Source organism: Artibeus jamaicensis, unplaced genomic scaffold (assembly GCF_021234435.1).
Source record: "Artibeus jamaicensis isolate MK-2021 breed Jamaican fruit bat unplaced genomic scaffold, CSHL_Jam_final contig_444, whole genome shotgun sequence".
Classification (NCBI taxonomy): domain Eukaryota; kingdom Metazoa; phylum Chordata; class Mammalia; order Chiroptera; family Phyllostomidae; genus Artibeus; species Artibeus jamaicensis.
In genome coordinates, this window is record NW_026521831.1 from 2,902,675 (window position 1) to 2,915,584 (window position 12,910).

Consider the following 12,910-nt stretch of genomic DNA (forward strand, 5'->3'; position numbering starts at 1 on the left):
CTGGGCCCCACGACCACCAAGGTCTTAAAGGGGAAGGGAGCTGAGAAGACAATTACAGATGTGCCTGGAGACTTCCTAATCACACTTAGTTCCCAAAACAATGGCTGGGGCGATCGGTTTTCTTCTGAAGGCGGGAACACGAGACCCAGGGTCTAATCCCCGGAAAGCACAAGAAATTCCAGGATGTCCGGGAACCTCAGAGGCGCACCTGCCGGGCGCCTGGGCAGAGGCAGGGGGTCCCTCCACTCCTACTGGACCCAAATGAACTCGGGACCCCTCTCCCCGCCGTGGTGTCCGGGCCCTGAAATGGAGGCTCAGTCCACGCTCAGGACGGGGCACCTGCCCCTGCCACCCCCTTCCCTCAGACTTCCCTCCCTCCTGCCTTACACCCAGACTTTCACCTCTTTCCAACTGGGAACCCCAAACTTGAGACGGCCTCATCTAGAGAGATAAACTCTTCTCCAGAATGCTCCATCTGTTCACACCAGGGACACACTCCCTTTTCCTGTGCGTGGGAGGGGCCAGGGCTCAAAGGAGCAGAGGGGAAGGGCATCCAGTTCCAGGGGCTTGGCGACGACATGCTGAACCCCAGTCTTCTAGAAAGCAAACCGGTGGCCTTCAGCTGACGAGGCCGGTTTCTGCAGTGGCCACTGCCCTTTCACCCCGTGGGACCTTGATTTGTGCCAATTCTTTGTAAAGCTGGCCTCCTCTTTCCAAGGAAAAATTCATTAGCAAGCTCATTAAGGACAAGCAGATTCTTCTTTTCTTTCCGAAAGTCAGATTGCGTATAGAAACACACTCACGTCGCTTTATGCAAATGAGTGAATCAGGAACACACGCACCCATCCTGTCACCCTAGTCCTGCCAGGCTTTGGCATGGCTTCCAGACAGGTGCTTGGACAAACATTTGGGGTTGGAGTCACCAGGCAGGAGGCCCAAGGTCAGGGAGCCTGGAGGCTGCCATCAGCCCCCTGAGGAACCCTGCAGGTGGGACAACGGGGGGGTGCGAGAGGGGCACCATCTCCCTTTTCATGAGCACGGATGGAGGCTGTGACACTCCACTCGGCGGCAGAGGCAGGACAGGAGGGCAGGGCTGGCCCATCGCCTCTGCCCCAATCTCCATGCCCGTCCACACGCGTCCTGCTAAAAACTAGCTCTGGGGAGGTGCTTAGTAGAGACGAGATGGCCGGAGACGCTGAATAATGGCTTCTCTGCAGCTCCTGGGATGGCTGGGCTGCAGAGCTGATTTAGGATGCTATGTTTCAACTCCGGTAACAATCCAGGACCTGCTCTATTTTTACATACTTTATGCTTATGCCACACAAAACCCCAAGTGCGTGCTGGCCTGACACTGGACATCCACCAATGCACATGAAGCCTGGCCGGGCCAACCCAGCTGCTGAGCAGGGTGATGGGTCGGAGCAAGGTGCCGGCTGGGCACCTACCCCCACCTGGCTCTGCCCCTCGGCTCGGCCCGCCCTGAGGGAGTGCCGAGAGGCCCCTAATGAAGTGCCCAGAGTCCCGGGACCGCTGGCTCAGACTAGCTCCACATATCTTTCCGGGAAGCGCTCTGGCCACAAGCCCCGGGGGTCCCGCACGCTGCTTGGTGTAAAGCTCCCGACCAGGCTGCTCGTCCGCGTCACTGTGTTTGCAGGCAGCTTGGCAAATGCCAGCTGAGGAGTAAATGTCACAGGGCACGGTCTTCCCAGTACCCCCCCGAGCTTAGCCCTGGGCACACACTCCCCACCTCTCTACAGTCTGCGGGGCTCCCCTGGGGGGACAGAACAAGCAGACAAGAGCCCCCAAGGCCTGGATCCCTCGGCCCCTCGCTACCTACACTGATGAGTTTTATTCAGAAGTCACACCCGCACCCCGCTTCCATGCCAGTGCAGGAGGTGGGGCTGCCGCCTCTGAAAACCCCTACGAGGCTCAGCCTGGGGGACCCCTGAAGGGAAGATGCCCACCATGTGGCCTCCTCCTCTCTTACTGTTGCCTTGCTTAGCTGCCACATGGCCAATGGCACTGCGTGGGACCTCCCAGGACACCCAGCTCGACCCCCTGGGCCTGGAGGCAAACCTGGGCTTAGGCCTGAGCGCCCAGGGCGGCACGAACGCACCCCAAATAAGGGTGCAGATAAACAGATGACGCGGCCCGGACTGAGGGTGTGGCGGGGGTCCCACTTTCTTCCTCCTCTTCCCTACGGTTACGGATTTTGTGTAAACAAACAAAACATTCCCGTCTCACTGCCACTGCAGAGGGGAGGAAGGGAGGCCAGAAGAACTCACTCAGAAACCACCATTTGATTAAAGGACGCCAGCAAAGCCTCGTGCGAGAGAAGCCAGCATTCTCTCGTGGGCTGGCGTCACCCCAGCTGGGGGGAGAAGCGTTTTTCTAGCTACGAACAGACGAGGATTCTTACAGCCCCGTCTCTGGAGCGGAGGGTGCGTAAGAGCAAATGCACTGTTTCTATCGCAGAACGTGCTCAGCAAAGCTTTGTGGAGGACCTACTATGTGCCTAGCCCAGGGCAGTTCTCTAGGCCCAGAGGTGGAAGCTCCTCACTTACCGTGCGGGGCCCACAGCATGCCGTCCACCAGGGTGGGCCCCAGGCGCGCAGGCTCCGAGAGGCCAGGGTCGGGGCTCCGGGAAGCTTCCAGACCCCCGGGCCCCCAGGCTGGAGTGGAAGGCGGCGGCCCTGCCAGCTCTAGTGTGTGAGTTTGTGAACAGAGGTGTGTGCTGAAACTAGTGAAGTGTTGCTATTCCAGGAAAAGCAAGAAACTCACCCCAAACCAGGAGGAAGGCGGCAGGCCAGTCAGGAGAAGCCAGGTGGCCATCTGGAAGGAGGGCTCGGTCCAGGGCAGGGGTCCAGGGCGGGGGTCCTCGGGGACTCTTCTGCCTCTTCCATCCGGTTCTTCAGCCGACCCAGCTGAGGGTCAACCTTGGGGAGGGGCAGAAAGTCAGAACACGGCAATGCCCACAGCCCAGAAAAGCCACACTTTCCAAGGAAGGGCCCAAAGCCCAGCCTCACCTGGGGTCTGGTTCTCGGTGTGGGGAGGTGGCTCATGGGGATGAGCAGTGACGGGAAAAGCTTGAGGCTTGGGGTGGCCTGGGGTGGGCAGAGCCCAGGGCGAGCGGGGACAGGGTGGGCTGCGGGAACACCTGCGTGGCAGGACAACAGGGGTCTGTGGGAGAAGGGCAGGCACAGGGCCCTCAGACCCCGGGAACCCAGGCCAGTGGGAAGAGGCATTCCAGGACAGTGGGGAGAGGTGGCTGACCAGCATGGGACTGTCCCTCGGACACTGGAGACCTGTGGGCACCCCAGGAGCACTGGGGGACGGGGGCGGAGGGGCGGCTCCTTGGGCTGGCAGGGGTGGGGGGTACTTAGGGCCAGAGGCAAGAAGGTGAAAGGTGGCTGAAGCAGCAGGCGGGGCCAGGTGACACAGGTGTGGACTCGGTACAGCAAACTGCCCTGTGAGACAGAGGGCTGGGCAGCAGGGCCCAGAGGGTCATGAGCAGGATGACCTGGGCACAGAGGAAGGGCAGTGGGTCAGGCTGAGCAAGAGACTGAGGCAAGCAGGGGTCCAGAGGGCAACCCACCCAGACTGTGGGGGCCCATGGAGGGGCCCCGGGCAGAGCAGACAGGTAGGCAGCTGGGGCGCAGCTGCAGAGCTTCCTGGAGGTTCCCGCCACCATCTTTTGCTAGAGGTCAAAGGCGCTGGGTTTTGCCCAAAAAGGAGGAAGGTTATCATGGAGGGAGGGGTCCAGGTCACAGACCCCACCTCAAGAGGGAGACCTGTGTGGCCAGAGCCCACGGGGACACACACCACTGTTCGGGTCCCGAAGAGCCAGCATTCAGCTACAGGCTGAGTGTGGGACGCAGGGCGGGCAGCAGGGGCTGGCTGTGCCACAAGTCCCCAGCCACCTTGCACCCTCTGGCCTGCCGCTACGGAGCAGGAGTCACTCACTGCTCCAGTGCTGGGACAGCAGGGCTGTCCTCAGCAGGTGCAACCCCCCGGCCCATCCTCCCGGGGGCAGAGGCTATCAAGGGACAGGCTAGCGTGGCAGGGGTCCAGCCCGGGGCCGGGCGGTGGGCTTGCTCAGTAAGGATCAACTGTTGAATGACGGGATGGACGCACGAGTGAATGAAGGGGCGAGACTGGCAAGACCCCGCTCCAATGGGGCTCAGGAGGGGCAACACCCACTCCTCCCTACCCAGAAATCCACCATCCCCCACCCCTCTGACCTGCCTCTAACCCGGAGCATCCCCTCTAGCAGCCTGAGTGTAAGTCCAGGTCCTTCATTGACTCATCTGTCCAAACAGACATCCCACATACTCTTACTGAACCCCACGTGGTGCCAAGCTGGTGCTGGGACACCCAAAGAAGGTATGGGCTGACCTAGGGCACCCCCAGAACACCGGATTAGGAAGGGGTGATGGAAGGGGAAGGGAAGAGAGCAGGGGGTGTGGAGGACAGAGGCAGGAACAGCAGGAACAGTCACAGCGAAAAACCAGAGCTCACGGCCAGGCCTTGGAGGCTGACTTAGTGATGCATGTTGAGACCAGTGGGCCCTGGGGGTTCTGGGGCCAGCACAGGACGCCCTCCAGGTCCTCTGGCCCGGAAGAGTGGGACACAGGGGTCCCCTGCACACAGGCACACGCATGGATGCCACGCCCACACTCAAGGCAGCCTTGGGCTCAGACCCCTTTGCTGGCGAACTCAGAAAAGCTAAAGATGGACGACTCTCGTCCAGAAACCCAGGCAGAGAGGGCGGGAGCCAGGCTGTTGGGGCTCGAGGAAAGCGCGCAAACTGCCAAGGTCCCGCCAGCTCGAGCCTCCCACCCTCACAGGTGCCTCACTGCTGGGTCTGCATGGCCTGGGGCTTGCATGTTCCTTACCGGGATGTGTGGGGAGAAGGGACCTAGGAGTTACTTTTTTTTTCTAAAATGCATCCTATCATGTAAAAACACCAGAAACGGCTCTATTATTTCCTTCTCCAGCCCCCTAGTCTGGGCGACGCCTCCAGAAGGTGTAAGTCCCTCCATGTTTTTATTGGGGAGCCAGAGAGCAACTTTCGCTCACAGGGGCGAGGCCAGAGCTCTGACCCACACCTCCAGCAGGCAGAGAAGTTAAGGGAGGCCCGTGAGCTTCCTACGACTGGTTTTCTTGCTCCAACCACCTTGCTTAGCTTTGTTTTCCCTTTCCCGTTTGGCTGCAAGTCTGCTTAAAGCCTGGCACTTAATCGACTCATCTGCCTCGGGTGAGAAATGTCCGGAACTGGGACACACGAGGGCAAGTTCCAGGCTAGAGGCACACCCGCCGGCCCAAACGGGAGCTGAACCTCACTCTGCTAGGTCCGTGGGACCCCCAAGTGAGCCCTCAGCTGCACCCTTCCACACTGAGGGGTGCTGATACTCCATCACCTCCTGACCTGGATCGGGCATCTTGTGCCTCTGCGGTAATCCCACGGGTGCTACCCCTGTGACCTGGCACCTGTCTACCTTTGGTGAGCTTGTTTGTAAGTGTCCAGTGGGTCCTGAGACAAGTCAGGTGCATGCTGGGCTTGGACCCGCACACCCCGTTGTCCTGGGCTCTGGGATGACGAGCCCCACACGGAGATGGCGCCTCTGCCCAGTGCATCTGCCTGTGGGCCCAACAAAGGCACTTTCTGCCAAGCAGCCCCACCCCCGCAGCAGCCTTCCACTTTCAACCCCGCTCCCCGGGCCTTCAATGAGGAGCAAAGGGAACCTGGGCCCCGGCCCGAGATCACAAGTGTGGGCTCAGGACCGTGGCCCCTGCCCTGCAGACGCCACTCTGCCTCATTATGATAATCAGTGTTTTTTTCCTTCGCAGACAAAGAAGGCTCCTTACAAGAGGAATCCTGGAATCCAGCAGCTACCTCATTAACGTCTGCAGCCTCTTCCTTGACGAGGCCCAAGCCCAGCCCTGTGTTCATTAAGGGAAAAGGGCGGAAAGTGGAAGAAAAGTGAAAAACGCAGCTGGGGGGAGGGAGCGGGCTCTTTCTGGTGGCCATTCATTCTTTGAAAGACTTCAAGCACCTTCGGGATTTAATCACCAGCCAAGGGCCAAGGGTCTTGTCGGGGTGAAAGAGGTAAAGAGGTTAAACTTGATAGCAGTTATAACCCCCCCCCCAACTCGGGGCAATTTGATTTGAAAGCTTCCTGGGATTTGTCACTAGGATAATTAATTTAAAACCTTTTTCCTGTTTATTTTAGCCCAACCTGACACTAGAGGAAACCTTTCTCTGGATGTGTTTTCGGTAGTCGTTAATATTCTCTGAGTCTCCCTTCCCTACTCTATTGCCTTTAGTGCCCTCTCTCATTCTTTTCTCCTTTATCTCCCCCCGCCGCCCGCCCCCTCCCTTCTCCACTTCTTTCTTCTCTCTGTGGTCCTCCCGTGGGAACTTAACCTGTAAGAATATCTGATGGCCACTCTAATTATATTTTCTCACAAATACTTTAATGACCTTATTTCAAGCCCCTCCAACAGTGTCTGGTTCTTACCTGCAAGATAATCCCACCTGACTTGCCAAGCTACATTATTAACTCAATTTCACAACGGAGAACAGGTGGCTTGGAAAAACTGAGCCCAGGGCCCTCACACTAGGTGGGCTGGCCAGGGCTCCAGTCTGGGGCACGCCGGCAAGAGGCAAGTTCCAGAAGCTGGGAGCTCTGGACATGCAAGGTCCTGAGGGGAAGCTAAGAACTAGGGGCGCCGGGAGCAGGTGTCCCGGCGACATCTACAGGGAGGGCGTGTCCACAGATGTGGGCCAGGCCCCCCCCCCCCGAGCTGCGTGAGAGGAAGACCAGGAATGTGTCCAAGTGTCCGTGTGTCCCTGAGCCAGAAAGGTGTCCGGGTTTAAGCTACAGAAAAGTCATTACCTTAGTAAGAGCCGCTCGCCGGAGCAGAGAGGGCAGGAAGCAGTGGGTTGAAGAGGAAATGGAGGTGAGGAAGGAAGACAGCAAGTGGAGACAGGCCTTTGGAGAAGCTTGGCTGCGAAAGGAAAGAGAGAGACGGTAGTGGCCAGAAAGGAGAAGACAGGAGGAGCCCGGGGGGCTCAGGCTGTGGAGAGAACAGTTAGGAAACCAGGGGGTCTGACTGGTGGCCGGAGGGGCGACACCGCTTCCTTTTCAATGGGGGTGCGAATGTGCCAGGAGACCCCGATCTGAAGGGCCGCTTGACGGCGCTGTGCCCTCGGGAGGAGGCAGGCCAGCCCCAGGTTGGGACAGGGAGTTGTGAGGTTCCAATGAATTGCCAGCTGCAAAACGGCCTTTGCTGAGAGCGAAAGGAGACGCAAACGTTCGCTGTAATTACTCGCCGGTAGTGGGCAGCCAGGTTTTCCGGCCCACTCCGGTCTCACCGGGGCCTGGATTTCACTGACCATGAATTATGCGTCCTTACATGCAGGACGTAAAGAGTGCTGGTAAAAGCTCTGCCAGCCTCTGGAAGACAAAAGGTTCCCGCCTAATAGCCTGGATTAACTCAAAGCAGGTCTCCGCCCACTTCATTCGTCACCTTCCAAGTCACCCTTCCACCTTCATTTGCCATATAATCCAATCAGGCCCTTTCAGAGGCCCGGGAGCCATTGTCCACGCCAAGCTGGGCTTCTCAAAGGGGCCTGAGTTGTTTTGTCTTGTCTGGACAAAACTGGTTAGCTTAAAAGGGGACGAAAAAAAAGCGCCGGTCAAAGGAGGGTCCCAATTAGCTTCCAAGAGACTGTTTGCATCATCTTTGTATCACATACCAGGCCTGGTGTGCTGGGCATATTGTCGGTTTTCCAGAAAAGGTTTGTTGGATTAATTCTGTTTTTATTCATTTTGAAATTCCTTTATTGAGCACAAACACTCACAGCACCTACTGGGTGCTGGCCCAATTATGACGAGAGAGAACAGGGCTGGGCATGCAAATGATGAGGGACAAGCTCGGCCTGTGAAGGACCCTGCAATTTCCACAGCAATTTACAAAGCACTTTCATAGTCGTTCCATCGTTTGGTCCTCAAAGGCACCCTGTGGGGGAGCTAAAGGCGGGTGGGTTTTTTGTTTTGTTTTGTTTTGTTTTTTTTAATCCTCATTTAGACCATGAAAGGAACTGAGACCTGGAGGAGTTAAGCAACTTGTGTAAGGTCACACGATTATTGAGAGGTACAGCCAGCACATGGGAGCGACATTGGGGCCACCCAGACCCCCAAGACCACCCTGGGCAGTGAGGAGTTCAAATACACTGTCCCACTGTCGGGTGCTTGATTGGAAATCAAAAGCTCTCGGCCTTAACTGTGGGCCAGGGGGGGTTAATGGGCAGCTCCAACGTCACCCAGGGTCCAACTCCAACCCCTTGTCTTGCCAGCAATGCAACAAAATACTTACATTCCTCCAGCCTCAGCGCCCTCACTGCAAATGTGAATAAACGCTGTCCCATAGGATGGGTGCTCAGTCCCCACCCGCCTCTTTAAAATGACTTGTCAATGCAGAGCTCATTCTCGTCTGGGAGGCTGCCTCGTCACATGTGTGTTTGACACCGAAATAACGTATTCGAACAACATAGAAAGCGCTCTGGAAATGACCGCATGCGTGATTCACGTTCCTATTCAAGTCAGCCCATCACCCTTCTTGGCGGCGCCCCTACCTGTGCAAGGAGAGCCCCATGGAAGGGGCTGTCGAAGCGCTGTGGGAGAATAAATAAGAGGCCGTTAAGACAAGTGAGACACATGGGGATGGACTGACCTACCTACTGAGCCTTCAACAAACATCTGTCGGCCGCCTCCTGGATGCCCAGCCCTGCCGCCCCGGCTACTTGAGCTCACTGGATACTCACAACAACCCTGGGAGGCTGCTCTTCTCATCGCCACTCCCCAGAAAGGACGGGGAGGGAGGTCCCCAAAGAGGCGGGGATGCCCACGGCGTCAGGGCTCATGCTCATTCCAGAAGCCCACGCGGGCCTTGGAATTGCCAGAGAGATGCTGGTGGAGCCCTCGGCCCAGGTCCCCCTCCTGAGAAGTCCCCAGAGGGATCCCTCCATTCAGGACATCGTGTGGGCAACAACAGGGTCAGCTGAGGAAGACTGACCCCTTCTTGGGGAGGGAAACACTCCAGGTCGCTGGCACGTTAACACAAGCAGAGACTTACAGGAAAGTAGTCAAAGCAAGAGGCACAAGCACAGCAAAGGTCGGGGGCAGCAGCCAATGCCCCCTCACTAGGGCATTGGTTTTAGCCTTTTGTCAAGAGGAGCAGCTGGCTGGTCGGGTCTGGTCCTCTTCAGCTTCCGTCATCCTGATCCAGAGAGGGGGGTCTCTGCCAGGGGCTGCTTGGGATGCTGGTGGGAACCCAGGAATCGGCACTCCCGTGTCCTCTGCAATGGAGCCAAGGTTAGAGGGCCCACTTAAAAGTCCCAATCTAGGTATGAATTAAACTTTAAATGAGTTCATTACAACTAAAACTAATTAGTTACCATTTAAAGTTGTCCTTTAAATACTAATGGGCTTGGGGAGGGGCGGGGGAGGAAGGCGGCAGTGGGGGAACCTAGCCGCCAAGCCATACACTCACCGCCTCCAGGAGGGGTGCGTACGGTAAGGTGGAGATGAGCAGCAAGCACCTCGGCAGCGGCGCTGGGCATCAGCGGGGTTGGGCATCAACAGGTGGTTCTCGAAGGCAAGGAGGTGAATGATGATGTCATCCCTGAAGAGACAACCTGTGGCAGGGGAGGGGGCCAGATTAGAAACCGTCCTGAGGACCTCTACCGGCCAGCGCAGGAAAAGCAGAGGGAGGGAGGGGGCAGTCAAAGGGAAAGGAGGGGGGGAATGGGAATGGGAAGGAGGGGGAGGGGTTAGGAGGGAGGAGGGAGGGGTGTGGAGGGAGAAGGGAGGGGTATGGAGGGAGGAGCAAAGGGAGAGGAGGGAGGAAGGAATGCGAGAAAGAGGAGGGGGGAGGAGGGATGAGGGAAACAGGAGGGGAGGGGGCAAGAAGAGAAATGGGAGGGGTTAGAGGGAGAGGAGAAATGGGAGGGGGAGGAGGGAGAGTAGAAGTGGGAGGGGAGGAGGGAGAGAAGTGAAAGGGGAGGAGGGAGAGAAGTGGGAGGGGGTAAGGAGGACTTGATTGACAAGCCCCAAGTGTTAGCTATGTGCGCATGCGCAACCTCAAGCCCAGTTTGGCGGGCTGAGACCATTTGCAGGCAGAGACCGCTAGGGGGCGCAGTCAGCACCCAGAGCCCAAGAGCACACCCACCTGCGGCGCGCGCCAGCGCGCGCGCCTTAAGAGTCTAGCGCCCCACCCGCGCCTGGCCCGCAGCTGCCAGGAGCAACAGCTGGCAGAGGATGGGCGGGGGGGGGGGGGGCAGCCCAACAGGTCTCAGACTAGGAAGATGGGCACAATCCACCCTTAGCCCAACACACATGCCACTATGTCCCCTAAAACACATGCCCACCGTCACCAGCCAGAAGCCACCTGTGGCAGCAACCGCAGGCAAACGCCCAGAGGGACTTCGGCAGCCCCACAACTGTGGGGGTCACCTGAGAGATAACAAGAAGACAATCACCCTAAGGGTCTTTCCACTTTTAATAAGTAAAAATACAGAAAGCTTGGCCTCGATCTTCAGTAAATCCAATTAAACAAATTAATTAAAATAAAAAAGACCAAGTTCTCGATACAACGTTCTCACTCATATCTGTGGTCTCTGGACACATGATATAAAATACGGTATCGCCAGAAAATAATGTGAAAGCGGCCAAAACCACCTAACGTCATCAGACCACCGTTCCCCCCGCCCCGCCCCCGCGCAATCTCACCTCCCTTTTTCACAGCAAGAATTCCAAGACCCCGCACGAGGGCGTCTAATTAACTATCTATGGCCTCTTCATCCTGCTCAAATGAACCACACCTTCCTAAGACCCCCCCGAAAAAACAAAACAGAAATAAACTAATGCACGGCCACGCACTTCCACGACCCTCTAATGGTCACGACCACTGCGGATCACGGCGTCGCTACCCAGCGCGATCCCTGCGGCCACTCCCCAAGGAGCCTAGGAATCTTAAAACATTTCTCCCGTAGGTAAACAGATCTAGAATTCTCCAGTAAATCTCAAGCCTGACCCCCTCTAGCAGAAGAACAAAGGCCACCTCCCCTCCCCACCCCGCCCCCCAAAATTCCGCAGTGCCATCAGCGCCCTCTGGCGGCCATCAAGAGAATATTCCAGAAACCTGCCACGTAGCAACCCGCTAGCGCCCCCCCACACACACACACACAGCTCGTCGGCCCTGAGTGGGGAGGAGGTGGCATGGGGGGGCTAGACAGGGACAAAGGAAACAGCAAAAGGCGACTATCAAAAATCGAAAGCCCAGAACGCGTCAGAATCTTCCAGAGACCACCATGCAATACTGAAAGGAGCCCCCGTCCTCCAATTCCCAGCTCCCAGCGCCCAGACCCCCCCCCCCAACACGCCCTCTTCTCTGTATTTTTCTCTTTCCTCTTGTTTCCCAGACTCAAGGACATGGCCCACTCTTCACGCCAAGCCATCCCCTCCTTCTACTCTGCCAGTATCCCCAATTACTTGACCCCCCCTCCCGCCGCCCTTCCTACAGAACTGATCCTAGGGGCTTTTCTGGCAGGTTTGCGCTTGAGCGCCATCTCTCTCCACCGTTAAGGAGGTTTATCAGGGTGAAAACATGTATCAGTTAGAAATTTTACTCAGTTTTGGCCTGGAGTCGGCTCTGCACTAACCCTGTACGCCTGCACTGGGAATCCCTGATGGGTAGGAACCTCTACTCCTCACACCCACGGGCAACCAAGAAGCTGGCCACACACTGGGGGGGGGGGGGGAGGGCGATATACCCAGGAGACCCTTCTCTTCGGGTGCTTTACCCTCTAATCTGTGGGGCACACAGAATGCATCCGCCGCCATATCTCCCACCATTCGTGAGTCTAGGGGTAGCTCCTTCAACACAGAAAACCTAGGTTTTGGACCCCAGTGACAGCGGGACATTGGATTCCGACACGGGCTTGATCTGATTCCTCCCGCTCCTCTTAATTTAAGCCCCCATGACCCTGCCCACCCTCAAGGGCTGGACAAGAATGAGGCCCTGATTCCTCCCCTCCTCAAAAAAATAAAATAAAATAAAAAAACAATGTGCCTCGAGATTTTTCTTTCTGACAGTATTTCGTGCTCACGCTCGCGACCAGGCGAAGTGGCCACCTTCGGGAGAAGGTTCCGGCGTCTGTCCTCCGGCATGTCCAGGAGGGCAGAGACCAACCCAGACGCGGGTGTAACCTTCGTTTTTGCACATCCTTCCTGCCAAGGATGGCCAACCACTTACCTGATGGGGAGATTCTCGCGTGGGCGCCCAGGTTCTTCGGAGGAGCTGCGGCCAAGGCCAGCAAGCCAAGGCGCGCTCCATCCAGCTCTCCGCCGTCTGCGCTAGGGGCTGGCTGGGTGGGGTTTATATAGAAGCGCGAAAGGGGTGGTCTCTGACGTCAGCGCATTCTGCTGCAATGCGCTCATTTCTCCAAAAGTGATTGGCCGGAAAAATGAGCCCCCCAGATTCTATGACAAATTGCTCCAGCCGCACCCAGATTGCAGCAAAGAAGGGAGGAAAAATTTCTGCCGCAGTGCCCCTCGCCGCCATGACCAACACCCTGAGCTCGCTGGTGTTTTCTCCCCTCTACGAGCCCCGCTCGCCCAAGCAAGGCGGTTCGTGGGCTCAATTTGCTGGGAGAGTGGAGGCCGGGATTTTTCCCCCTCGGGCTGGCCAAGGGTGAAGCTGGGCTCCAGGGGCGGCAGATCACTCACCTGGCTGTTTCGGAACCTCTGTGAGGGGATGCGTTTTAGGGAAAGAATATGATGCTTTCGGCTTGTTGTCCTGGAAAATAAAATCCACGGGCAACATGACTGGTACCCAAATGTCA

General features: G+C 57.2%; 1 long non-coding RNA gene across 2 annotated transcripts in view; it reads right to left on the minus strand.

Annotated features, from left to right (window-relative positions):
- The window catches only part of LOC119037890 (uncharacterized), a 36,694-nt gene extending 24,279 nt beyond the window's left edge, over positions 1-12,415 (minus strand). The window contains exons 1-5 of one of the 2 annotated variants that reach the window (XR_008391797.1): positions 12,322-12,415; positions 9,559-9,703; positions 8,642-9,364; positions 3,027-7,011; positions 2,782-2,936 (exon numbers count right to left, since the gene is read on the minus strand). This is a non-coding gene — a long non-coding RNA (uncharacterized LOC119037890). Of the gene's footprint in view, positions 1-2,781; positions 2,937-3,026; positions 9,365-9,558; positions 9,704-12,321 lie in introns of both variants that reach the window. The other variant, XR_008391796.1, reaches the window with a different exon arrangement.
- Positions 12,416-12,910: the final 495 nt, after the last annotated feature.